General features: G+C 38.0%; 1 non-coding gene across 1 annotated transcript; it reads right to left on the reverse strand.

The window, feature by feature from the left end:
* Nucleotides 1-10,541: 10,541 nt before the first annotated feature.
* Nucleotides 10,542-10,614, reverse strand: TRNAG-CCC (transfer RNA glycine (anticodon CCC)). Its single transcript has one exon. It is a non-coding gene; the product is annotated as a tRNA-Gly (tRNA).
* Nucleotides 10,615-26,936: the final 16,322 nt, after the last annotated feature.

Consider the following 26,936-nt stretch of genomic DNA (forward strand, 5'->3'; position numbering starts at 1 on the left):
AGGGGCTAAACAATAGCCCAATTGTCTCTTACTGGTACTTGGTACTTGGCAGAGCCAGCTCTCTAATACAGGTGCACCTCATGTCAGGGCTTCATGTCTCAACCCTTCTGTTCTCAGTGACAAGCTCTAGGCCATCCTTGACAGAGATGAAAACAGCCCAGCAAGGAACTTGGAATCCAGTAGCAAAGATTTTTTAAATGTTCACAAGTACAACAACAAAGGACAGAATGCAACCTAATATTACCCTCTCTGTCCAATGGATAAGGAGTAGTAATGATTTCTTTAAAAGAGAAAATCTTTAATTTGTGTGTGATGCTCTTAAAAAAAAAAAAAAAAAAAAAGAACTTGGAGAAAAGAGGAAACCACAGAGCATTCTCTGAGATGGGCAGCCTTCCAAACATCACAATTACTTCTGTGGAAAGCGGAGCTAAGACTGAGGGGGTGGAAGTCCAGAAAGTCAATGACCGGGGTTGGTTTAAAACTTGTTATGTACATCTGGAGATAAAGAAGTCAAAGGGCCAAGGAAAGATTAGAGTTAATGACCCACATGGCAGTCAACCCTTAATACTGGAGGGGTGGCTGCTACCATCGGAAGAGCACAGAGGCTGAGAATTCGAGAATTAACCACTAACACTGGAGAGCCCTTGAAGGCTGAGACCTTTCCTTGGTTTATTTTGTTTTGCTATAAATCATTTACTTAATACACTGTAGTTCTTAGGATAGTACACGCTGTATTAATTTATGATCATTATCAGGTTGAGGGAGAAAACACAAAGTTTGTATATAAAAGAAAATATCTCCCAAATTGTTTTATTTAGATACATGATTGAGTGTAGGAAATCAATGCCAAGACTCATTTTTAAAGGGTTGCCTAAACTCCAACAGTGTTTAACTGATTCTAAACCCCAGTCAAATTGCAATGGAGTGGTCTCCCCCATCAAAATTATACTTTTCATAAATGTCTATCCATTGTGACTTTAAAACATACTCAAAAGTTTTGGAAGAATACAGAGCTAGGGAGTTCAGTAGCTTGGTGAGAGAATCGTAAGAACTAGACCTTCTTCAATATATGTTCATCAAAAACTCTGTTTTTTCAATATGAGAACATTTATTCTTCTAATTCATTTTCCACTTGCAATCATATCTCTTAGTTGGGATGCTTCATGGAATGGTAAAAAAAAAGCTATAATGCAACTATTTCTTAGAAAAAGAAGTTTGTTTGTACTACATTTGCCCTTTAAGGGTTATCTGATTGCAATTATCTTTCTCCAAAAAAATCTTGCTAGAACTTGCAAAGTTCTAACAGAAATTGGTATGGAGCAGTCAGGCAATGGCAAGTACAAGAGTGAAAAAAACATAAGTCCTGACTTTGAAAAGTATTTACATACATTCCAGTGCATTCCAAACACATAAAGAATAAACTTAGCAAGGAAAGGCATTCCATGCCCAAAACTGAATCTTTGAAGCTGGGATCTGAATAAAAGAAACACTTCATGTTACTGCTACACGTAGAGAAACAGAGCAGAAATTGTAGGCCCAAATGCAGTGTTCCTGGAAGATTCGTGAGAGAGAAGGGCAAACATACACCAAGTAGATATTTCTCATAAGGACATGCTTTGCAATTTGAGCATTTTTGAACTTGCAATGGAATTTTAAAGCTATCCAGAAACAACAGATGTTTGAACCCAAATGATCCAACGTCTTGATGCCAAAATTAGGGCTCTGAAGAGGAACGTTTGAGTTGTAACATATGAAGAACTACTTCAGGAACTCTTCTCCAGGGGAACAGTTGAAAGAGACTTATTCTATGGCTTGCTGACCCATCCTTTTATCTATCTGTGCCCGTTTATACTCCAAGTGATAAAAATTTCTGTCAAATGAAAATATTAATAAATAAATGCAAGTCTCTTTCCTAGGTCTAACTTCAATCTCCTCTCTCTCCCCTTTGAGCACTCTATCTCTAAATTGAATTATGAAACCAGGAGGAGGACTTTTCTAAACATTATTTATCCCCAGACTTTTACATATGAAAACCAATAACGGGTTATCGTTGAACCTACCCAGCACAGAATTATGTAGCTAATTTAGTAGGTGTAAGCAGCAAGTCAGATATTTCAAGAAAGCCAAGAAAAACTGGCCAATACGAACTCCCACCAACAATAAATAAGCAAACTCCACTTTGTAAGGTACTTTTTTTTCCAGATTAAATAGGTAACAGATAAATGCCAAATCTCTGCTTTTACTTGGTTTAAAGGATATATCGAGGTTGCTGTATAATTCTAAAACAAGGTTGTTGTTTTTTCATTAGCTTGTCAGATCAACTTTTCCCCCACCTCTCTCTGTTAAACAAATAAATGCAACTTAGACATTAAATCCCTTTATTCAGTCTTCAAAGAAACTTTTTGTACATCTCATTCACCAACTAAACTTCTCATCAAGGTAGCAAGGTTTATTGGTTTCCAGAAGGATGTTAGCATAAAGATATTTCTTATTTCAGCCACACAACTACTATAAAATAGCGCCTGTGAGGAGAAAGTGGCAGTATGGTCATGGTTCCAAAAGGGAGCCAGGAGCTCAAATTGTAAGTGCATTTTAAAAATAGCATAGCAGCTATGATTATAATTTAGCTCCACAGCATGTAAGCGTGGTATGAACAGGAAATGGGAGTACATCTTCTGAGCCTGATAAGATTCTCTAATGTAAGACATATGCTCTGTTTCTTAGCTGGAGAGCTAGACCTAGCCAGAAAGAAGAAAAGCATATATGTTTATCTTTAATCCAAAGATTAAACCTATCAACCTTGGAAGATTTTTTGAATTGCTATTGAATTAAGTGATGAAGTCAATGCAGCATACATTCAAAAGCGAAAAAAAAAATACCTTTATAAAAATACCTTTATTAAAAATGAAAATTTGAAGTAACTTCCAGAGGAAAATTAATTAAGTGAGCTATGCATCCTAAGACTGTGTTATCTCAGTGCAACCTCTGAAGGGCAGAGCCTCTCCTTAGAGAAGTCAGTGCTAATCAGGGGACACTCCGGACAAAAGTTGAATTCACTAAGGCTCTCATGTTTTAAGAACATTTTACAATGTCAATAATTATTCCTAATTCTACTTATGACAAATAGAAACGTGACAAAATGCCCTTGAGTGTACTCCTACATTCTAGGAAGGAACTGATGATTTAAACATATGTTTCCAGATTAGCATTGTAGAGAATGTATAAGATAAAGCAACAAGGTTTAGCAATAGATACATGACAATACATCAAAGTACAGATTGACTTATTACATCACCCAATTTTATAGTCCACATTAGAGACAATGAAAAGGAGCTGATACCAGTGCCTATCATCAAAATACAAATTTTGATTTATTACCCTTTGATGCAAATCATAGTAAAGAAAACCTTTAACAGCTGGAAAAGAAACCCCCCCGAAAAAGTACTTTAGTTTCTAGGCTCTATGCCTTTACAAACAGAAGGTTAGGAGATTTTTCTGGTTATTCAGTGTAAGAATAATTTGCTCATTCAACCAAAATTTATCAAGTGCTTCCTATGCATGAGGCACTGTTGTAATGGCCAGGGCTATAGCAGTAGGAAAGACAGACAAGGAGCTTACATTCCAGTAGAAATCATTCAGTAAATACATAAACAAGAGACCTTGAAGGGTAATGAGTGCTGTTAAGGGAATGAAAGGATGATGTGTAGAGAAAAACAGAATAGGTGGGGACCATTTTAAATAGGATGGTCAAACAAAGGCTTGCTTGAGCTGAGACCTAAATGATGAGAAGCCAAATGGGTGAACATACAGGAGAATGTTCTAAGGGTAGAGGTAAGAGCTAGTGCCAAAGGTCCTGAGGTCAGAACAAACTTGACTTCTTCAAGGAATAGAACCAAATTCAGTGTGGCCAAAACATGGTGATTGTTGGGGAGTGGGGAAGAGAGGAGGTTGGGGAGTCAGTAAGGAGCCAGATCATATAGGACCTGTTGCTGTACCTTGGTAAGAGGTTTGGATTTCTTTTAAGGAATAATGAAAAGTCATTGGAGAATTTTATGTGACCTTGATTTGATTTTTGTGTTTTTTTAATTATAAAATATTTCAGGTATCCAAAAATATATGGATAACAAGAATATGGATACTTCAAGAAATTAGATTCAGTGAAATCCCCATGGTACCCTTCTCAATCCTATTCCCCTCCCTCTTTTTTTTTTTTTTTAAGATTTATTTATTATTTATTTATTCATTTTATTTATTTTTGGCTGCGTGGGGTCCTAGTTGTGGCACGCAGGATCTTTGTTGAGGCATGCGGGATCTTTCTTTGCCACGCGTGGGCTTCTCCCTAGTTGTGGCGTGCAGGTTTTTTCTCTTCTCTAGTTGTGGCGTGCAGGCTCCTGAGCGTGTCGGCTCTGTAGTTTGCGGCACGCAGGCTCTAGTTGAGGCGCACCAGCTCAGTAGTTGCGGCATGCTGGCTTAGTTGCCCTGCAGCATGTGGGATCTTAGTTCCCTGACCAGGAATCAAACCCGCGTCCCCTGCATTGTAAGGTGGATTTTTTACCACTGGACCACCAGGGAAGTCCCTCCCCTCCCTCTTTAAAGGTAACTTCTATTCTGAATTTTATGTTTATAATTTTCATTCATGTTTTTGTGCTTTTACCACACACACACACACACACACACACACACTCACACACGCATACATATCCATAAACAATATGTGTAACACTGCCTTGCTTTTTTTAATTAAGGTATAATTGACATTGCATGTTTTTAAACTTTATATGAATAGTACCATACTGTACCTATTCTGCAACTTGCTCTTCTTCCCCTCTGTTATGTTTTTTTGAGATTTATTCATTCGTATAGAGTTCTTATTCATTTATTTTTAACAACTGTTTAGTATTCTTTTATATTAAAATACCATAATTTATCCATTCTTTGGCTGATGGACTTTTATGTTGTCTTCAATGCTTCTGTTCATATCTCCCTGAGCAGGTAATGGAATATAGAGAGACAAGAGCAGAAACGTGAAAACCAGTTAGAAGACTCTTCAGAGTGCAGCAGAAAGCCAGAGGTGGCTAGGGCTAAGATAAAGCGACTGAGATGAATAGACATGGAGAAATTTGGTATATATTTTGGAAATGCAGCTGATTGGACTTACAAATGGATTGATAGGGAGGAGGGGTTGCAAAGAGAAGGTTAGAAATCAAGCATGAATTGGCCTTGAGCTATTTTGGCCTTGAGCTATTTTTCAAGGCATCTAAGGGCCCAAATCTTAGAACTTCAAAAAGTAACATGTGATGTGATATCTTTCTTCTCTAGTACCTTGCAATGTACAATATTAGGTACTTCATAAAATTCTGTTGAATGAATAAATAATTGAATAAATAATAGACTTCATAATTGGTTCTCTATGGTATATTGGGATTATACTGAGATTTAGTTATATGACAATCTAGAATATTTTTAGATGAAATGAAATGAAGTGGGGTTTTGTTAAAATAATCAAGAGAGGAATGTGTGTGTTTGAGGATTATTAGTAAAACAAGATTGACTCTATGTTAAACATTTTTGAAGCTGAGTGATGGGTATATGGAAATTGCACTTTTGTGAATGTTTGAAAATTACCATGATAAAAAGTAGATAAGAAAAAATTTTAGCTATCTTCCCATCAAGATGTGAGTTGCCCCAATATGGCATCAAGGAAACATCCAAATACGTAATAACCACTCCACATAAGTAGGTTGTCAGAAAATTCAGGTGGTCCAGGCAAAGTTCTTAACGTTTTGGGGTTTACAAATTCCTTAGAGGATTTGATGAAACATGTGAAAACATTTCCCAGAAAAATAAATACACATACACACAATTTTGCATAAATATATCAGGATTTTTAAAATTTTTTTAAAGCTGATGTCATAGACCAGGTTAAGAAATCCAGATAAGGACTCTCTTGGTGGTCCAGTGGGTAAGACTCTGTGCTCCCAATGCAGGGGGCCCGGGTTCGATCCCTGGTCAGGGAACTAGATCTCACATGCATGCCGTAACTAAAGTCCACATGCTGCAACTAAAAAAAAAGATCCCGCATGCTGCAACTAAAGATCCCACATGCCACAACGAAGATCCCACGCAACTAAGACCCGGCGCAGTCTAAATAAATAAATATATATATATATATATATATATTTTTTTTTTAAAGAGAGAAAGAAAGAAAAGAAATCCAGATAGATTCAGGAAAAGACCTCACTGAAGTCTGACTTTAGAACTACGAGTTCTCAGGTAATTTGTTAATACAGAATTTTGTCCTATTAGTTTTTTTAATGTTCTACTTTCCACAGTTGGTGCTTACATTCCTACCTAGAGTTTGCAGCTGGTTGACTGAAGTTTGAGTCTTGTTTTTATCACTTTCAAGCTGTATGATCCAGCAAAATCACTTAACCTTTCTAAGCCTCAGCTTCTTTATCTGTAAGTTTGAAATAGGAATACACCAAGTGCTATTGGTGATAAAAATGAGCTAATATAATTGCAAGTCCTTTGTAAGATTTAAAGAGCACTGTAAATTGGTGGTAAAATTCTATGCTTATTATGTGCCAAGAACTCTTCTAAACACTTTAAGTACCATTATTAACCTCATTTTTACACATGAAGAAACCAAGACACACAGAAGTTAAGTAACGTGCCTAATGTAATATGGCTAGTAAGGGGTTGAGTTAGAATTTGAGCCCAGCCGATCTGACTCTAGAGTGTATGCTCTTAATCTTTATGCTGTGAATTTTAGTATTATTCACCCTGAATATAATACCTCTCCACTGCTCCATGATATAATATTGTGTTCATCTGATGAATACTAGCAACCTAGGCCTGAGAGGAAAACTGTAATTCAAGTAGCAGCCAAATTCTAAGGGACAAAAAATGATGCCATGGGACTTCTTAACCACTGCGCCCTGGTGGCACAGTGGTTAAGAATCTGCCTACCAGTGAAGGGGACACAGGTTAGATCCCTGGTCCAGGAAGATCCCACATGCCACGGAGCAACTAAGCCTGCGAGCCACAACTACTGAGCCTGTGTGCCACACTGCTGAAGCCCGTGCGCCTAGAGCCCCTGCTCCACAACAAGAGAAGCCACCACACTGAGAAGCCCATGCACCGCAACAAAGAGTAGCCCCTGCTCATCACAACTAGAGAAAGCCCTAGCGCAGCAACAATGCAGCCATAAATAAATATTTTTTTTAAAAATGATGCCACCTTGTCTTATTTTTTAATTTAAAAAAATTAAAGTTTTTAATGAAAATTAATTTTTTATGTTTTTAATTTTTTTCTATGTTTAATATTTATACTGTAAGATTTGATTTGATTTGATTTAAGTTCTTTTTTTGGAGAAGTTGTTAACTCCAGGGGTGGGGCAGGGAAAATAAAAGGTGATTCTGGAGCATCTTGTGATGCCAAGAAAAGTAAGGAAGTACTCAAAAACCAATGGCAGCATATCAAAAAGACATAGGGGCCAACTAGAAAGGACTTCCAGTGACCAAAGATGAAACAATTTGAGCAAGAAATAAATAACAATAGGATTGGATTATAATCCATAGAATAAAATAAATATCCATGAATCTTATTGATATTAATAAATTGTAAAATAAATGGGAGTGAAGAGACAGTCTATCTTACATAAAAATTCCAATTAATAAATGTGGAAGAAATGAGGAAAATAGAAAACTGAACACAGAACACCACAGTAATATTTGTTGCAGGCAAGATCCATCAGTGGATACTAAAATCAGTGGAATAGAAACAGGATATTTTCATAATCTCAAAGTGTCTCCCCAAATATTTATTAATTATGAAGGTAAAAATAGTAACTTTATAGTGGAGAAACCTGGCAAATAGCACCTTAACCAAGTGATGGGAGTTAACATCACTGGTATAAGATACCAATATCATGAACTCCTGGATTATGATCTCATAAGAAGGACACATCACTTCCATGAATTCTGATCAAAAATGCATAAAACTCAATTTAATCATGAGAAAATAGCAAATTCTATAGAAAACCTAACTAATATTCTTCAAAAGTGTCAAAGTCATGAAAGACAAGGAGAGACTGAGGAATGGTTCACATTGTTGGAGACTAAGCAGAGCTGACAACTACATGTGAGATCCTGGATAGGATCATGGAAAAGGATGATAGGGAAAACAGGGTAACCCAAAGAAAGTCTGTAGATTAATTATTGTTATTCTCTATTATTAGGTATTATAGCAATGTTAATTTCTTAGTTTTGATCATTATACTGTGGGTCATGTAAATTGTTAAATGTTAGGGGAAGGAACATGTACACAGGAACTCTCTGTTCTATGTAACTTTTCTATAAGTCAAATTATTTCAAAATAAAAAAAGTTACAAACAAAACATAAACCCTGATCTTGCATTGTTTAAGTAATTGTTTAAATGATCTATTCCAATGTTTCTCCAAACTCAGTCATCTGAATACAAATTTCAGGATTTTTACCAATCTACCGAACATTTACTGATTTCTCGCACTGTTTTACAGGGGAGGAAATTGAGGCACAATGAAGTAAGTGACTCAACATCACAGAACTAACAGGTAACCGAACCAGGATTCACCTTTAGGCAGTTTGACTCAGTCTGTGTTAACTTCTCCTCTAGACTACCTCCCTCCTGTACCCAATACTGCGATCACCTGTATCATTCTTTACTTACTAGCTTCTTTAAAGTTGAGCCAGTTTATTTTAAACTTAAAAAACAGCAATTAAACCATATTATAAGGTCCTCCAGATAGGAATTTTTGTTCTCTCTACTGATGTACCACAAGTTCATTGAATAGTGCCTGGCACATTGAAGGTAGTACTCAATAAACATTAATTGAATGAATGAATTAAAAACTTTATATCATAACTGTAAATGGAAAGCCAGAATCATTTTCCAGAAATAGAAAGTAATCTTCAAGATAAATATGATGAGGGACTTCCCTGGTGGCGCAGTGGTTAAGAATCCGCCTGCCAATTCAAGGGACACAGGTTCGAGCCCTGGTCCAGGAAGATCCCACATGCCACAGGGCAGCTAAGCCTGTGTGCCACAACTACTGAGCCTGCGCTCTAGCGTCCGCGAGGCACAACTACTGAGCCCGCGCGCCTAGAGCCTGAGCTCCGCAACAAAAAGAAGCCACCACGTTGAGAAGCCTGTGCACCGCAACGAAGAGTAGTCCCCAGTCGCCGCAACTAGAGAAAGCCCGCACGAGGCAACGAAGACCCAACGCAGCCAAAAATAAATAAATAAATAAAGATAATTAAAAAAAAAAAAAAGTAATGCAAGGAAAAAATAAAGTAATGCAAGTGCTAGAAGATATTAAAAAAAAGGATACCAGTTACAAACAGACTTTCTCCTTTCTCCTTGATTTAATCAGAAGGTTTCAATTAGAATGACAAAGAGAATAATTTTCTGAGTAAATAGATTTTATTTAAAGTTGTATCAGTTTGCCACCTAAAATCAGCACACAAATGCCCAAGGTAAGGGACCATTCTTTGTGGAAGGTGGCTCTATTCTAAAGGGACCAATCGAGTGAGGGCTTACGTGAGATTAGACAGCTCAGTCTCTCTTGATCATCCTCATGCCTTAAATGTCATCTCTTCTCTTCTGTAATCTCCTACCTCCTCTTGATTACTTCTCATTTCTATCTCTAATCCCCTATAGAATTATTTTTACTTCTTGTAACACTCCTTAGTGCATACCTCTTTAATAGCACTTAAAATATAAATTCATCATTATTTTTCTCCAATTCCGTGTCCTTCACTTAAATTATAATTATGTAGGGCATCAGGGAGTGTGTAATAGCATATTTATATCTCCAGAGCTCTTACCAGTATCTAACAAGATGGTAGGCCCACAACAAACTGTTGAATTATTAAATTAAGAAAATTACAGAAATTAGAGGGGGAGAAAAGAATTGTGTGATTTTCTGCCATCCTTGAAGCCATGATTTTGTCCTCACCTGTGTCTGAAAAGCTTATTATTATTCAGCTCCTTTATAAAATCTTCCCAAACACACATGGGGGTTCTCCATGAAGATGAAAAGTAAATAGCAATCCTTTCCTTCAAAAGCTCTCAGAATTAATTTGCTTCCTCGAGCAATTATAATATATCACTCTTCCTTTGCAGAATATTTGCTAAAACCTGGATGGATGCCTCCATTGTAGACATTACTGCTGTATTTTTGCGGCTTGCTTATAAAGTGAGGTCAGTGCTGAGATCACTTCTCTGTACCTGGGTGATGATCTCTGCTCTCCACAGAAAGGATGAGGGCCTGTCCTAGCTGACATTGGGTTAACAAGGTACAGGATGTCAAAGGATACACTACAGAGCAATATTCTTTTTTTTTTTTTAAAGAAAGCTAATTTTTAAAAAAATATTTATTAATTTATTTTTGGCTGCACCGTGTCTTCATTGCGGCATGCAGGATCTTTTTAGTGTGGCATGTGGGATCTTTAGTTGCAGCATGTGGACTTCTTAGTTGCGGCATGCGTGTGGGATCTAGTTCCCCGACCAGGGCTCGAACCTGGGCCCCCTGCATTGGGAGCGCAGAGTCCTACCCACTGGACCACCAGGGAAGTCTCAGAACAATATTCTTACTAGAAGCCAGAAATGTAACCTTCCTTGGACATCTCTTGAGATGGTTAATAGCAGTTTCTTTTGAGTATATAATTATGTCTAGATAGAAATCAACCTGTTAACAACTATTGCATTTGAGAACAAGATTCAACATATGAGTACAAGACCTAACATGCAGGCACATGGCAAGCATCCCTGAGATACTGAGCTAAAATTACCTCTACCTTATGAAATTATTATACAGAAATCAATAGCTTTCATACACACAAAAAACACGTAAGAAGTATAATGGAGGGACTTCCCTGGTGGCGCAGTGTATAAGACTCCACACTCCTAGTGCAGGGGGCCCAGGGTTTGATCCCTGGTCAGGGAACTAGATCCCACATGCATGCTGCAACTAAGAGTTTGCATGCCACAACTAAGGAGCCTGCCTGCTGCAACTAAGACCCGGAGCAACCAAATAAATAAATAAAATATTTTTTAAAAAAAAAGAAATATAATGGAGGAAAAGAATCTATTATAATAAGCCATAATATATATAAAATTCTTCATTCATTATAAATGTTACTAGAACTTTAAAACCACACTCAGATACCAATTTTCTCCTATCAGACAGGCAAAAACCCAAACGTTTTACAACACACTCTGTTGGCATAGCTGTCAGAAAACAGGTACTCTTATACATATAGTATAAAGTGACATAGCCCCTATGGAAGGTAATTTGGCAATAGTGCAAAATTACAAATGCATTTATCTTTAGCTTGCCAATGCCTATTCTGGAAGTTTATGCTTTATACTAGCAATGTGTAAAGTAGCTGATGTGCACTGTTACTCATTTCAGCATTGTTAGTAATAGCAGACAACTGGGGGGGGAAATCAAGCATTCATCAAAAGATGCTTTGTACAAAACATATTTATACAAAATTAAATTATATAGATCTCAATTGAGGGACATTTTACAAAATACCTGACTGGTATTCCTCAAAACTGTCAAGGTCAACAAAACCAAGGAAAGTCTAAGAAACTCTCACGACCAAGAGGAACCTAAGGAGACATGATGAGTGAATGTAATATGATCTCCTGGAACAGAAAATGGTAAAACTAAGGAAATCTGAACAAAGTATAGACTTTAGTTAATATTAATGTATCAATACTAGCTCAATAATTGTAACAAGTGTACCATGCTAAAATAAAATGTTAGTAATAGGGGAAAACAGGTATAAGGGAATTCTCTGTATTATATTCACAATATTTTTGTAAATATAAAACTGTTCTTAAGAAATGAAAGTTATTAACAAAAATAAATTATAAGATAGCTATGTGATGGGATAATTCTATGCAACATTCAAGAAAGAAAAAGGAAGCTCTTTCTGAACTGATAAGGAAAGATCTGCAAGGTTGTAAAGTGAAAAGAGCAGTTGTATAAGCACTTGTATTTGTCTAAAGAAACAATGTGTGCACACACAATACCTAATAACAGTGGTCGCCTGTCAGGGCTAGAGTAGGAAAAACAGGGTGGATGGAGAACAGGGTGAGAAGAAGAATACACACACACACACACACACACACACACACACACACACACACTAACTACGTGAATGGAATACCTAGTTAACTAATTTCGTTAACTCCTGCCTATAGGACCCTCTGCGAATGAGCAGTGAGATGGACTCCTGGGTAAAATGTGATTATTGCTGAGAACTCCCTTCCCCAAGTGATGAATCTTTCTATCCTCTGCATCTCTATAAAATCATTTAAAAAATAAGTATAAAATAAAAACCAAACTGATTTGAGCCTGCCAAATTATATGAACCAAATCACCTAAACCACTTTAACTAAAAAATCATGTTACCCCTCCATAAAATCCTCAGTTTCTTTTTCTGTGAAGTGAGGGTAGGCTCAAATAAAATGTCCTGTTTTGAAAAACTCTTATCATTGATTGAAAGAAAGACAATTCATGGGTAGGAAAAAAAAAGAGGAGAGAGGGAAGAATGGCAGATTCATAAAAAACTTTGAAATGAAGAGCAAGATAATGAAAGTTTGTTATTTTTGAAAAATATTAACAGAATCAAGTTCTGTTCTACCTCTAGGAAGACATTCCTTCATTGAGTATTTTAACGGTAGATAGAGGGACAGAATAATTTGAAATTGGAAGTTTCTCATTTAGAAAAAAAACGCTAGTGATTGGAAGAGTAAGATTCATTTTACCTTTATTTCAAAGAACTTTTAGAAACAATTCAAATGGAAAGGCATTTAATTATATGAGCTTCACAATGCCATTATCTTCAAATCAGGCCCGCCTCCTAACATTTGAGGGGGTCGTGGTCAAAAGTACACATTGGGGTCAACAGCCACTATATCTAAATACTTTAAAGTGATAAATCAAGCTAGCAAATTGTTAAATAGATATTTAAATCCTCCTATCTTGACATCTTCATAACAACCTAAAAGATTAGGTTTGAATTTAGATTTCTCAGACTCTTCAGAGTTCCATAGCAGATAATAACAGGAAGGAGGAGGAGAGCTGAACCCTAGCCTCTAGCCTGTGACTTATCCATCCTTGGGAGGATAAAGGTGGGAAAGAAGCCATGGAAGTTGCTTGGACCAGGTGACCTTGGAATTCCTCTGTCCAGGTTACCCCACATGTGGTCCAATAGAGGACACACGGGCTCTGAGTAGGCAATTCCGCTTAGCAACACAGACATCTCACTCCATGGCCAGGGATAAGGCCAAAGGAAGGCAAGGGTAGGGTCCTCAAAAGTTTGGGGACCAGGGTCAGGGACATTTCTCATCCTGGTCTAAGGGTGATACTGCTTCAGATACTTCTTAGTGATCAGTCATCAGATGAGGGAATAGAGAGTAAAGCTTTCATTCTTTTGGGTCCCTTGGAATATCATTTTGCAGTGGAGATTTTTATTATGATAATATTAATTGACAAATAGAGAAAAATCAAAAGATGGAACGATTTGTCTTTGGGTATCATGCAACGTTGAGATTTTCTGAAATTCAAGGTCATATTAAAATAAAGCAGAATTGGTTGATTTTTATAATTATTTAGTGCAGTTTTTACATAGTGTGTGATTTAAAAGGTAATCTCTAGAGAGGAGGGAGGGAGGGTAGTGAGAATGGAGACTTCTACCCTTCAGTTGGTACCACTCTTAACCGTTGGATTTTTTATTTTTATCATGTAGATATATTGCATATACGTTAAAACAGCAAGAACAAAAATTAAAGAGCTACTAATAGTCCCATAAGCAAATACAGAATTTTGAATGTTGAATTTAATTATCATCTATATTTCTTTTGGTTCCCAGATGAAGCATTACCAACACAACATATTAGGTAAAATGATAAATACAAAAACTCTATTTTTTCTTAATGGCAACATTCACATTTGAAGCAAGCTGTCAGTAGCAAACAGCTTTGCTTGAGTAGCCTGGCTTAGCAGATGTCTTTGTTAGGAATGTGACAATTATCACCATTATTTATTTCACTGACTATCAAGTGGTACAGAGGGAAGCCAAGTCCTCATCAATAGTGCACGTGGTTAATTACATCATGCTGTCTCCTCACATGCCTTATTCTTTGTTACTTGCTCTTGAAATTATCATAAAAAGACATATCTGACCGACTTAAAAACAAATGCAGTTCAAAGTTACTATCAGCTATCACACAAAACTATGTAGACTACATGGGGAAAAGGAAAGTATTTTTTTCCAGCCACTTTACTTGCTGTTTAATAGTATTAGGTAACATTTACCGAGGGCTTAGTCTATACCAGAGACTGAGTAAGCATTTTACATGCATTATCTCTCTTCATTATAATCAGAAACTCCCCTGATATTTGCATATATTCTTTCACCTACACTGTGCCGTCCTTTTAACATGTTATTATTTGTTACACTAGTCAATGACTTGTTTTGATATTGTGAATATCATGAATTTTTATCCATTGAATATTTCCAACTATGGAAGTTCTATTATGAATGGAAAATTTATATTACAATAAAGACCAAATCATTGAGAAAAAACCATAAAAATCTTGCTCCCCCAAATAAGCTAAATTTTATTCTTAAGTCTATAAATTTACTCCAGGCAACTCTTTCTATAGAATTCAAGAATTCAATAAACAATAAAGCACTCACTGTGGGAGCACTTTATATTCATTAGGTTGGATACAGAAATGAATTAGTCTGTCCCTCTCTTCAAAAGTGTATGGTCTAATGGAGAAGAGAAACAAACAATTGGATGCCAAACTAGTTGTGGTAAATTCTGTGTTCAAGATATCAACCAAGTACTTAATAACGCGGGAGGCTGTTGTTTAGACTTTGGTGATGGGGAAAGAGCATTTTGGAGGAGAATGATGTGAATGAGGCTTTGAAGACCAGGTAAACTTGCAAAAGCTGATCTGGAAGGAAGGGCAAGTGACAGAGGAAATAGTTTAAAAAAAGCAACTGAGCATAGGGCCTGTTTGGACTTGTCACACAACAGGGTGCAAGAATTGAGTGGGAGATAAGGCTAGAGTGATGGATTTAGACCAAATCATGGAGGGCTTTGACTGTAGAAGGCAATGGGTAGGAAAGTCTTTGAGCTCAAAGTGACACACCTTTGGAAGATGACTAGCAGTAGTGTTCAGAAAAGCCAACATTTAAGGTATTACTGGGGAAAGACAATTAAATGAGCCAAAGAAAGGGAAAGGGTTATTGTTGTTATTGTTGTTTAATGCAAAAGCACTTAACATGTGAATAGCAAAGTTGATTTGCTATTATTCCACTAAATGGAGGAAAAACAAACTGAAAGCAAGGAGACCATTTAGGAGGCTATGCAATGGTCCAGGCAAGAATTAATGAGTTTCTGAAGAAAGGTAGTAAACAGAGGAGATTGATTTGAAAGATAATGGTGCAAAGAGATCCCATTGGGATTTGAAAGATAATGGTAGAAAGAGATCCCATTGGGTTGATTAGCCAAGATCAAAAACCCAGGAGTGAAAAGTGATGAGTTTAATTTAGATCAGACTTAAAGGTGTCTGTAATACATCAGTGTGGGATGCTCAGCATATAGTTAGGAACAGGGTGTAAATAAGGGAAGACAGATAAGGGCTAAAGGTACAGAGCTGCGAGTCAGTCTTATAAAGAGGATAGCTAGATAGATCAAGCTGTAAAATAGGATGAGATTACCAAGGGACTGTCAAGACTTAAGATAGAGAGGACTGAACATTGAATCTTCAGATTAAAGGGCTTGTTTTAAGGCAGGGAAGGTGTGAGGCAGGTTAGGAATCTTGGGAGAAAACTAAACAGAAGCAGTCCATGAGGCAGGAGGACCAAAAGAATGTAATGTGGGCTCCAGTGGAGATGAGAGTTCTAGTAAGGAGAGGGTGGTCAATGTTGTCAAATTCTGCTGAAGACAGAATTTGAGCAGAAGGTCTATGAAGAGGTTTTGGCTTTAGGACTTTCCATAGGCTGATGGTGCTGAGGATCAAGAGGGAGAAGAAACCAAGGTAGGGGAAGAGGAAGATGATTGACAGAAATAGCATGAACAGAAATTAGAATCAAGGGAGAGTATTAGGCCAGGAAAGAAAGGTTTGTAGATATCACACAGAAAATGGAAGGGGAGTAGATGAAGGGGAGAAAATGGAAGGGGATCAAAGTCAAGAAGGACCCAGGGAGGGAGGAGAGAAAAGGAGAGATGGAAACACTGGCCTTAGAAGGAAATCAGGAAAAGTCTTCAGAGACTGGAGGGAAGACAAAAGGAATGGGTGGTAATTTGAACAGAATGAAATTTATGTCGTATTCATATCAGGTGTTCTCCATCTTCCCATAATGTAGGTGGCAAAAGAGGGTGGAGGTAGGCGTAGAAATTGAAAGGGAGTACAGAAGATTGGAACAACAGCTATGTGTATTATAAGGGTGAATTGATGAGAGGTAAGAAAAGGAATTCCCAGGGTTATTGAATTCCCAGACATATTGGAAAAATACATTTTAGAGCATCCAATCAACCTGGTTATGTCTATTTTCTCCAGAATTGTTCAGCTGCCTAGAAAAGGAACAAGAAGAAACAGATGGTTGGCTTAACCAGGTCTGGAGACTGACACGACAGTTGTGACCCAAGATGAGTGAGATAAGTCATTAGGATGCAGGTCCGGCGAGCACAGTGGGAAGAACTGTCCCTGAGATTCCTCAGGTAGGTGGCTTGGGACATCCTGAGAGGCCAGGAAGGCTGGCAAATGGAGAAAGAGCAAAGAGTATGGGCCTGAAAATGTGAAGGATGGGTTAGAAAAAAGTGAGGTAATAGGAGAGATAGACAGATAGGTAGTGGTCAGAGGAAACTTTTCAAGTTTGAGAGTCTCAAATGTGGAGACGTTATGGATGATGGTGAAAACTAAGGTGTGGCGACACTAAGGGAGATCTGAAGCAGAATGAGATGGAGCCACAGAGCTCAAGGTAAAGGAACTGATAGGCCAGAGAGTTAGAAAGATTATCAACATGGAATTTGAATCCCAAAGGAAAATACACTGGCTATAGGTGAGATATTTTTATACGACTAAAAACACATTAATGTGATATTAAAACACATGAGCAGCTAGAAAAATACTTGGAAGGAAGACACTCAACCTTGTTCATTCAATAAATACATATTGAGCTGTGGGTTTAATGTGAAACTATATGCAATAAACATGATGTGGTGGATTCCTCCCAAGCAATGGTTTCATTAAGATTAAGATTTTGCTTCCCACTGTCAAAGAGTATAACTTAGCACCTGATGACCTCATACTAAAAATGGAAAATACAAACTTGGAAGAAAAAAAAACGGTAGAAAAGCTAAACCTTGTCACATCACCATATACTTAAATAAATGGTTGAACCAAGTAAATAATAGTGATTCCCAGAAAATTACTCATATTCAGCATGAAACTACTAATCACTCCCTAATGTTTTGGCTTAGAGTATAAACTTTCACACTCAGAGACTCTTTCTACAGTCGATGAACCCAGACCTGCAGCCTGTCTCACTCTGGGTTGTCATAATACTAGCTTGGTGGTGGGATATCTGTAGTCACAAATGCAGGAACCACAGTAAACTGGGCTCACTGGTCCTTTGTAGCCCAGATGGGGACACAGCCACAATTTTCTAAAGTTCTAAAAATAAGTTGTTTTTTTAGAGACAAGTACTCTATTATATACACTCATCAGGAGATTGTGCAGAGTTTGGGATGTTGTAATCGTCCAACTCAAAGAGGAATTGTTAGCCAGATGTTGAAAAATATATGCAAATGGGCTCTGGGAGTACACGTTATCTCTAAATCTTCCCAAAGAATGTTGACCTAGTCCTAAAGCATTTATTTACACATTCTTTTCAAACCACCTTTAAACTCAGAAGCCCTATTTTGCATCACATAGGTTAGTCCAATATAGACAAAGTGTTGATAATTGTTGAAGCTGTGTGATGGATATGAAGGTTTACTATACTCTTCTCCCTACTTTAAATATGTTTGAAATTTTCCATACTAACAAGTTTTTTTTTAAAAGGCAAAAAAGGAGATAAGCCTTTTTATTGTGCTTGTATAGCAATGAGACCCCTTTCTTGCTTTTCCCCTTCCTGCTGACATACACTGTAACCTATCAGAAATTGCTTATCCCAGTTCCATTTTTTCCAGAACAAATTAGAATGTACTAACGTTAAGATTTGAATGGTATAACATCATTATTATTTCAAATATTCCTTCACGCTTCATAAAACTCTTCCATATGCTGTCATTTCATTTACTTCCATGGAACTTCTGTACTCACAGGCATTCTTCCAAATAGTTGCTGTCCCAAAAGAAAACAGGCTTTAATCATTCAGTAACCAATCTTCATCGAACATCTAATATGTGCCATTATTTTAACATTATTTTAAAATTCCATGGCTAAATATCTTTGTAAGGAAAAAAATAACACCCAACAGAAAACTTTTATTTGCTCCATAAACATTTATTAAGCACCCACTATCTGCAAGGCAGATACTCCAGTCTTGGCTACACATCATGCTGGGAACTTCTGCATTGAAGCAAGAATGGGTGATGCAGCCATAAATAAAAATAAATAAATAAATTTAAATAGCACTTGGCAAACAAAGAGAGGGAAGAAAAATATAGTTATAAAAAAAAAAAAGAATGGGTGATGGTTAGTGAGATGGCCCTTGCAATGAGGGAAGAGGAGCTTTTTAAAGAATGCATATCCCCAGGCTCTGCACACAGAGAAGTTTAGGTCTGGGTGGTTCCAAAAGGGTTGGGAACCCCTGGTCTAACTCACCAAGTCTGACGGGAACCAGAGCAGACTCTAGTCTTACTGAAGCTGGCACTGCCATCTATGGAGTGTAGGTGGTGGGTGTAAAGCAGGCAGGATACATGTTTGCAGCTTCATCCTGATGCTGAAAAGGATAAGAAAACAGGGTGCAAGCCTAGAGAAAAATTCAGCAGGATTTGGACAAGTGGTCAGGACTCAGAGCTGACTGGGCTTAGGTTCAAGGCTGGGCTTTGGTCCTGGTGGAATTCTCAGCAGGGACCCAGAAAGGATTGATTGTATATTCATTCGGTCCCTTTTGTGTAACAGGCACTGTGCAAAGCTCTTTACTTACAAAATCTCATTTCATCCTCATGACAGCCCTGTGAGACAGGTTGACTTGCCCAAGGTCAGATGGCCAGTAAGTGGATGAGTTGTATTTGAACCTAAGTCTATTCTGAATGCAAAGCCTATACTCTTTCTGTCTCTCTGTGGTATCTACAGGGACTGGGGCAAAGGCTTGCCAGGCTTACCCAGGGGTGATAGCTAGGAAGATCATTTGACAGTAAAGGACTCTGCTCACATGAGGCATCAGGCAGCTGACTATTTCCATCCTCACTCCACTCACTAGTGGTTAAAATAAATTCCCAGTGACTCGTGACTGACAGGGTTCTCATTATTCCCAGATTATGTCCTAGGCAACATAGTAAAATTGGCAAATTTGTCTTTGTGTCCCCAGCATCCCCAGTTTTACCTGTTTCTTCCCCAATCCCTGAGAAGGGGCCTACTGTCCTCATGATCTTCACCTCCATTCACATCAAGTAGTACATGTCTGATGACAGATGAAAGCATTTTGCTTTTGGGACCTACTGCTTTTGAACAAAGAGCAGGCAGTTAGAGGAATGACGTTGATATCAGAGGCAGGAGCTAGGAAGGATTTGGGAGATATGCTGAATTTCCTGAAATCACACTTGTAGATAGGTGGTAGCACATTCAAATGGATACTATTGCTACCTGAAGAGAAATGATGACATTTCAGGGGATGGGATGGTCAAGAGTCCTGCTGCTCCAGAGATTCTCCTGAAGTACTTTTCATCCCACTGTACCAGCCTATCTGTACAAAGTCCTCATTTTCACAGGGAACAATACATATGTGTGTGCTTCTCACAGAGATGGTAATCAGTGGGCATAATCCATCAAAGCCTCTTTCTTTTGATAACTGAAGTTATAGACCCAGACACTGCTTTATTAATATTCCAAACACCAGTACTGCCCTACCCTACAATAAACAGAGTAAACAAGAGTGGCTCTCCTGATACTCACCCACCACCCTTCAATCATTGTTAATGAGAACCCGAAATTCTGGAATTTTCCTCTACTTATCAAAATCACTTGTAAGTTCAAAAATGTTCTGGCAAATATTTTTTATTAGTGGCTATGAAATATGGATAGATGGATGGATGGGTGGATGGATGGATGGATAGATACATAGATTGATTTAGATTTAAAGGTGGTAGTTTGGGACTTCCCTGGTGGCGCAGTGGTTAAGAATCCACCTGCCAATACAGGGGACACGGGTTCAAGCCCTGGTCCGGGAAGATCCCACATGCCGCGGAGCAACTAAGCCCATGCACCACAACTACTGAGCCCTAATGCCACAACTACTGAAGCCTGCGTGCCTACAGCCCGTGCTCTGCAACAAGAGAAGCCACCGCAATGAGAAGCCTGCGTACCGCAGTGAAGAGTAGCCCCCGCTCGCTGCAAATAGAGAAAGCCCGCGCGGAGCAACGAAGACCCAACGCAGCCAAAACTAAATAAATAAAAATAAATAAACTTTAAAAAATAAATAAAGGTGGTAGTTTGTTTGCTGAAAGAATATAGTAATGAACTGTAAATGTGATAACATTAAGCTGGATGACAATTTTCGGTATCCTGTATATAAAACAGAACGTAGTAATTTTATAAGGGAACAAAGTAAAGTAGACCAAAGGCTTGGCTTTGTTGCTTTTTTTTTTTTTTTTTTTTTTAAGTTTTTGGCCGCACCCCACGGCATATGGGATCTTAGTTCCCCGACCAGGGATCAAACCCGCGCCTCCTGCATTGGAAGTACGGAGTCTTAACCACTGGACTGACCACTGGGGAAGTCCCTTCGTTGCTTATTAACTGTGCAACTTTTGTAAATTACTTGACCTCTCTGAGCCTTGATTTCTGCCATGATAAAATCAAACTGGTAAAACTTGCCTCAAGAAGGTTTTTGTGAGGACTGGGTGTAATATATGATATGTTAAGTCCCTAACAATGCCTGGGACGTAGGGACTCAAAATTTTTGTTGAATGAATAAATAGTAGATGCTCAATACAGGCCATTTTTGTTATTTTTTTACAGTATTTGTCAAACTTCATAGGCTTTAAACCTGTCTACCCCATGTTCCTCATTAATGCTTTCATATTTAATTACAAAAGCAAACACATCTGTTGCAAAAATTCAGATTATATAAGTGTACAAATAAAAACTGGAAGGCCCTACTTCCATACCTTAGAGGTAACTACTGTTAAGAGTTTGATATATATTTTTTCAGACTTTTTTCTAGGCCTATACAAATATATGATATAATTTCTAAACATGAGTTTATACTATACACAGTGTTCTGTTACTTGAGTTTTTGATATAAGATCTTGGACATCTTTCCAGACCCAGTATTCTATCTGTATGGGTTAGACTGTAATTTATGATACAAATCTCCTATAAATGGACAATTATGTTATTTACTATTTTTTGCTGTTTCAACCAGTGTTGCAATAAACATCCTTATGAAAATTTTTTTGGCATATATGCTAGTTATTTTTCTAGGATAAATTTCTAGAAGAGGAATAGCCTAGTCAAAGGATACACACACACACATATATATATATATATATATTTTTTTTTTTTTTTAAGGATTAAGCTATAGGTACAGGCTCTTTTAATTTATTTTATTTTTATTTATTTTTGGCTGTGTTGGGGCTTCGTTGCTGTGCGTGGGCTTTCTCTAGTTGCAGAGAGCGGGGGCTACTCTTCGTTGCGGTGCGCGGGCTTCTCATTGCTGTGGCTTCTCTTGTTGTGGAGCACGGGCCCTAGGCACACGGGCTTCAGAAGTTGTGGCTCGCAGGCTCTAGAGCGCAGGCTCAGTAGTTGTGGTGCACGGGCTTAGTTGCTCTGCGGCATGTGGGATCTTCCCGGACCAGGGCTCGAACCCGTGTCCCCTGCATTGGCAGGCGGATTCTTGACCACTGTGCCACCAGGGAAGCCCCAGGACACACATATTAACTAGACTCTGCCAGCTTGCACGAAGAGTGTTATGGGCTGAATCATGTCTCCTCAAAATTCATGTTGAAGCTCTAATTCCGAGTACCTCAGTGTGTGACTGTATTTGGGCCTTTAAAGGGGGTGATTAAGTTAAAATGAGGCCATTAGGGTGGGCCCTAATCCAGTCTGACTGGTATCCTTATCAGAAGAGGAAATTTGGACAAAGAGACACCAGGGATGGGCATGCACAGAGGAAAGACCATGTGAGGACACAGAGAGAAGGCACTCATCTGCAAGCCAAGGGGAGAGGCCTTTGGAGAAGGCAGCCACCTTGATCTTAGGCTTCAAGCCTCAGAACCATAAGAAAATAAATTTCTGTTGTTTAAACTACCCAGACTGTGGTATTTATTACGGCAGCCTGAGCAAACTAATACAGAGGGGTTTTTCTCAAGGCCCTGGTGGCCCTTCTGCTTTGAGCTGAGGTCCATATGGTATAAGCAAGCTGTTCAGGCCACTTGTTCCCTGCTTTCTTCATCCCATGCTCTCTCTGTCCTTTATTGTCCTCACCCTCCTTGCTCATTGCAGTTTATTTAATAAGGGGTGTTTATTATGACCCTTGGGGGATTTGAAAGATGTTTGGATGTTTGTGAACAATTTGTTTTTTTGATGTGCCTCATTCTGGTATGGCATTAAAATAACAGGAAGAAGATATTAAGGTATTTTCCCATTGACTTATCCTCCATTTTCATTATGTGAACTATGAAACAAAGAAAATCTTTTCCACATTATTTCACTTACATTTCTTCCACTGATTGGCTAGGTCGAGTTCACATACCCCTTGAGGCTGCATTTTAACACATTCCCTCTCCCTGACCATCCCCTCCCCCTCAGCCTTCATTATATCTGATGTGTGTGTTTCTGGGAGAAAGTAGGGAGGAAACTTGAAATTACCCGAGGATCCACTTTCTGCTCTGCAGCCATCCTCAGTAACTTTCGCAGCCATCCTCAGTAACTTTCGCATATTTGACATTCTTTCAATTTCCTGAAGAAGAGTGACTCACCCAGAATTACACAGCCACAGTAGATGGAATAATTGGTCTCAAGGTCTCCTAATATTTCTTTCTTCCTTCAGCAATTCCTTTTACTTGTAAAGTGAGAGATTGCTTTGCTGGAGACTGCTGTGTGCTAGAGACAAAAGGAAAGGAAGAGGGAGAGTACCTGCCAGTGACTGAAAAAAGGGTTATACTTGTATGATCTCTTCATTCTCTGCATTTTCTTTTCAGAGTACACGTTGGTTGCTTATGTACCGCACCGCACCGTAGTTTGGGGAGCTTGTGCTTACTTTTCCCCAACAGGGTAGTAATATATCTTAGGAGGCTAAGAGTCAGGCCTGCCTCTACTTTGAACTGATCAGGAGGGAGAGAGAAGGGTGAGAGGCAGCAAGGATGAAACAAGAGAAGTAAAGGTGGACCTTCTTCTCTCTGCGCAACCTTGCTAACAGAAGTGTCAGCTAAGCCTTTCATTTGAGTGTCAGGACGATGGCAAAAGCAAACAAACACAGAAATCTCATGGAGATGTTAAAAACAAAACAAAACAGATAAATCTATCCGGGGGTGAGGGGGAAATTGTGTAGGAAAGTGTTTTTTGGTTTTGTTTTTTGCATGACTTTTTTCTTAATATGTTTGTATGTATGTAATGGAAGCTGAGGATAAATTAAAGAACAAATATGAAGATAATAATCCTTCCTATTTGCAATACTCAAGTTCCATTTTTTGGCCCTTTTTTGGTGTTGCTTTTTCTACTCTATTCAGTTTCCTAAGACACATATGAACCCTATAAACATATGCAATTATTTCTAAAACATTTTGGTATTTTCCAAAAAATTTGGGGTGTCTACTAGGTGCAAGGCATTATGCTAGGTTTGCACAAAATAAAAAGATAGCTAAGCTTTAGTCTATCCTCAGGGTCTGCAGTCTCATAGTGTTCCCAGTGAATTTGAGGTTCTTGATGTCTCGTTGCAGACAGAATTCAGTGAGAGACAAATTGATAGGTAAGAAGTGGATTTATTTAGAGAGAAACACCCTCCACAGACAGAGTGTGGGCCATCTCTGAAGGTGAGAGGCCCCGAAATATGGCGTGGTTAGTTTTTATGGGCTGGGTAATTTCATAGGCTAATTAGTGGGAGGATTATTCCAATTATTTCAGGGAAGGGGTGGAGATTTCCAGGAATTGGGCCACCACCCACTTTTTGGCCTTTTATGGTTAGCCTTAGAACTGTCATGGCATTGGAGGGACTGTCATTTAGCATGCTAATGTATTACAATGAGAGTATGATAAGGCTCAAGGTCCATTGGAAGTCGGATATTCTGCCATCTTGGACCAGGTTGGTTTTAACCAGTTTTTTTCATGTCCTATGCCTATGTCATTTTTTTCAAGGTTGTGCCCTGCCCACTTCCTTCCTGTTTCAATAGCAAAAGTAATTCATGGTCATGTTTGCTTATAGATTTGTAAAAGCAGCTAAATTTTACAAGAGAAAACATTTTAATTGTCTAATGCTCATTGACAGCATCTAAATGTCACTGACATTTAGCTCAAACCGAAAACATATTTTGAAATAAGCAATTAAATGAACACTTTTATCAGAAACAAGGATTTCAGAACAGTTTGCTCACTTGTATGTTGTAAACTGTAAAAGGAAAAGAGTTACACCCACACCATATGTGAACTATAGGGCTATAAAGTGATATAATATCATCTGCAATACATCTGCTTCATTTAAATGCAAATTCTAACATTTATAGTTTCAGTAGTTGGTATCGTGGCCTTATACATAACATGAAAAAAATAATATTTGAGGAAGTTCTTGAATTTGTTGGTGGCTGATGTAGTTATAAGATTTCTTCCAATTCTTAAGATATTAAATTCTATTAAGACACAAATGTAGCCTTCTGAAATAAAAATTCCAGGAGGAAATACCTATAGTTCAACATTAGTGTTTAATGCTGTGCTGCTACCATTTTGGATACTAAAGATGGCCATTATTTTTGTTTCATAAAATGTGTTTATCTGTTTATAGTGATTGACTGGCAAGATGTTATCATTTACTGCCAAATTTCTAGAAGCAAATCAAGGAAAAAGAGTATCAGCTAAAAAGTAAGTAAATAAATAAATCTCAATCACAATTCCTTCCATGAAATGGATCACATCATGGGTAACAATCACAAACATTATCATTTGATCTTTTATTTTTTTATCAGACGCATAAGCATCTCTCTAAAATAGGTTCCAATCAATGTCAAATGCTTAAAGGTATAGTACAAGAAAGAGTCTTTAAGTTGTTGGGAGCCTCATAAAGGGAGTAATGACACAGTATTTTAACTATTACTAAGCATTTGTCCTCCGCCAGTAAACCTTCATGGTAATCCAATGCAATTGCTTCACATAAAGCAAGCACATTAGTCTGACACAGGCATTTGCTTCCTCTCTGAATTTCCTGTTTTCCTGGATATGAGATCTATGAGGTCCACCTTCAGGAGCTAGTCACTCACTCAGAGGTCTGCTAGGAAAAGTGATTTTGAGAGGGTAAGTTCCTATTGCTTAAAGTGACAGCCTTGTTCTAATGTAACACGTTCCATCTACACAAACTTAAGTACAACTCAATTCACTTTCACAAACCTCTTATATAGCAGGAGGCATTCAGTCATTGCCAAAGTCAATATATTAAGTCTGGTTGTTGAAGGCAGCTGGTTTCCCATAAAACCATGTGTCCCTATTTCCTATTTCAGTCAGTTTATTATTCAGTGGTAGGAAATGCCAAAGGGAGTTGGCAACAATGGCATTTTCCACTTACAATAGATTTTTTAAAATGTACTTTGGATTTTTCTCCAATATTGTGCTCAGTGGTATTTCTACCATGTAATCAGATTGGATGGCTCACAACAGGGTGATGACTGGCAAGGAAACCTCAAGGTAAATGACTTCCTCTATTCCCTCAATCCCAGAGGCAACTGTGCTGCCAATCTTATTACCAGGGACATGGAGTCCTCAGAGGAAAGTGGGACTCTCATCTGCATTAGAAGTAAGTTTCCAGGAGAGCCCTGGAATTTGAAAATTCTTTGAGGCTCCAGTGTTAAATTAAGATAAGTGAGGCCTCCCGGGGCAGTCTGGATTCAGACATCCTATTTCTGTGCTGCTTTCTCCCCCACTCCCTCCTTGGCTGGTGGGAAAAAGAAAAACTCCTCCTTCTAAGGTAAAGAATTTAAGAATGAGAGCTATTTGCTGTTTGTTTAAATCTCTGGTCCTCAAGTTTGCATGGTTCTCTCATTTTATGTTATTTTTTTGTTTTGTTATTACTGCTGTGTCTTTTGGCCTCTCTTCCTCTGTGGGGTAAAGTTTGATCTTTACAAAGGAAGAGGAAGTATGAGGCTTTATTTTTTCTAATTTCTGTTCACTCGTTGTATAACCTTGCAAGTGTCACTTGACTTCCTGTACCGTATAGATTCTTAATCTATAAAAGGGCATGTCAATATCTATTCCCTTTCATTTGTAAAACATAACACTGTCAATTATTTTAGTTAAATTCTTCGATCTCAACAGAACTTTTCTCTGATAACTATGCTATTTGATCATGAATTTAACACTAGAATGCACTATTAGTTTTCAAATATTTAAATTTTAAATACAAAAATATTTAAACCATACTTACCTTGATTCCCTGTGTTTGTATTTCATTACACTTAAAACAGATTTTGTGGGTGGTAGAATATTTCTTTTGGG

This window comes from Eschrichtius robustus, chromosome 8, assembly GCF_028021215.1.
Source record: "Eschrichtius robustus isolate mEscRob2 chromosome 8, mEscRob2.pri, whole genome shotgun sequence".
NCBI classification, from domain to species: domain Eukaryota; kingdom Metazoa; phylum Chordata; class Mammalia; order Artiodactyla; family Eschrichtiidae; genus Eschrichtius; species Eschrichtius robustus.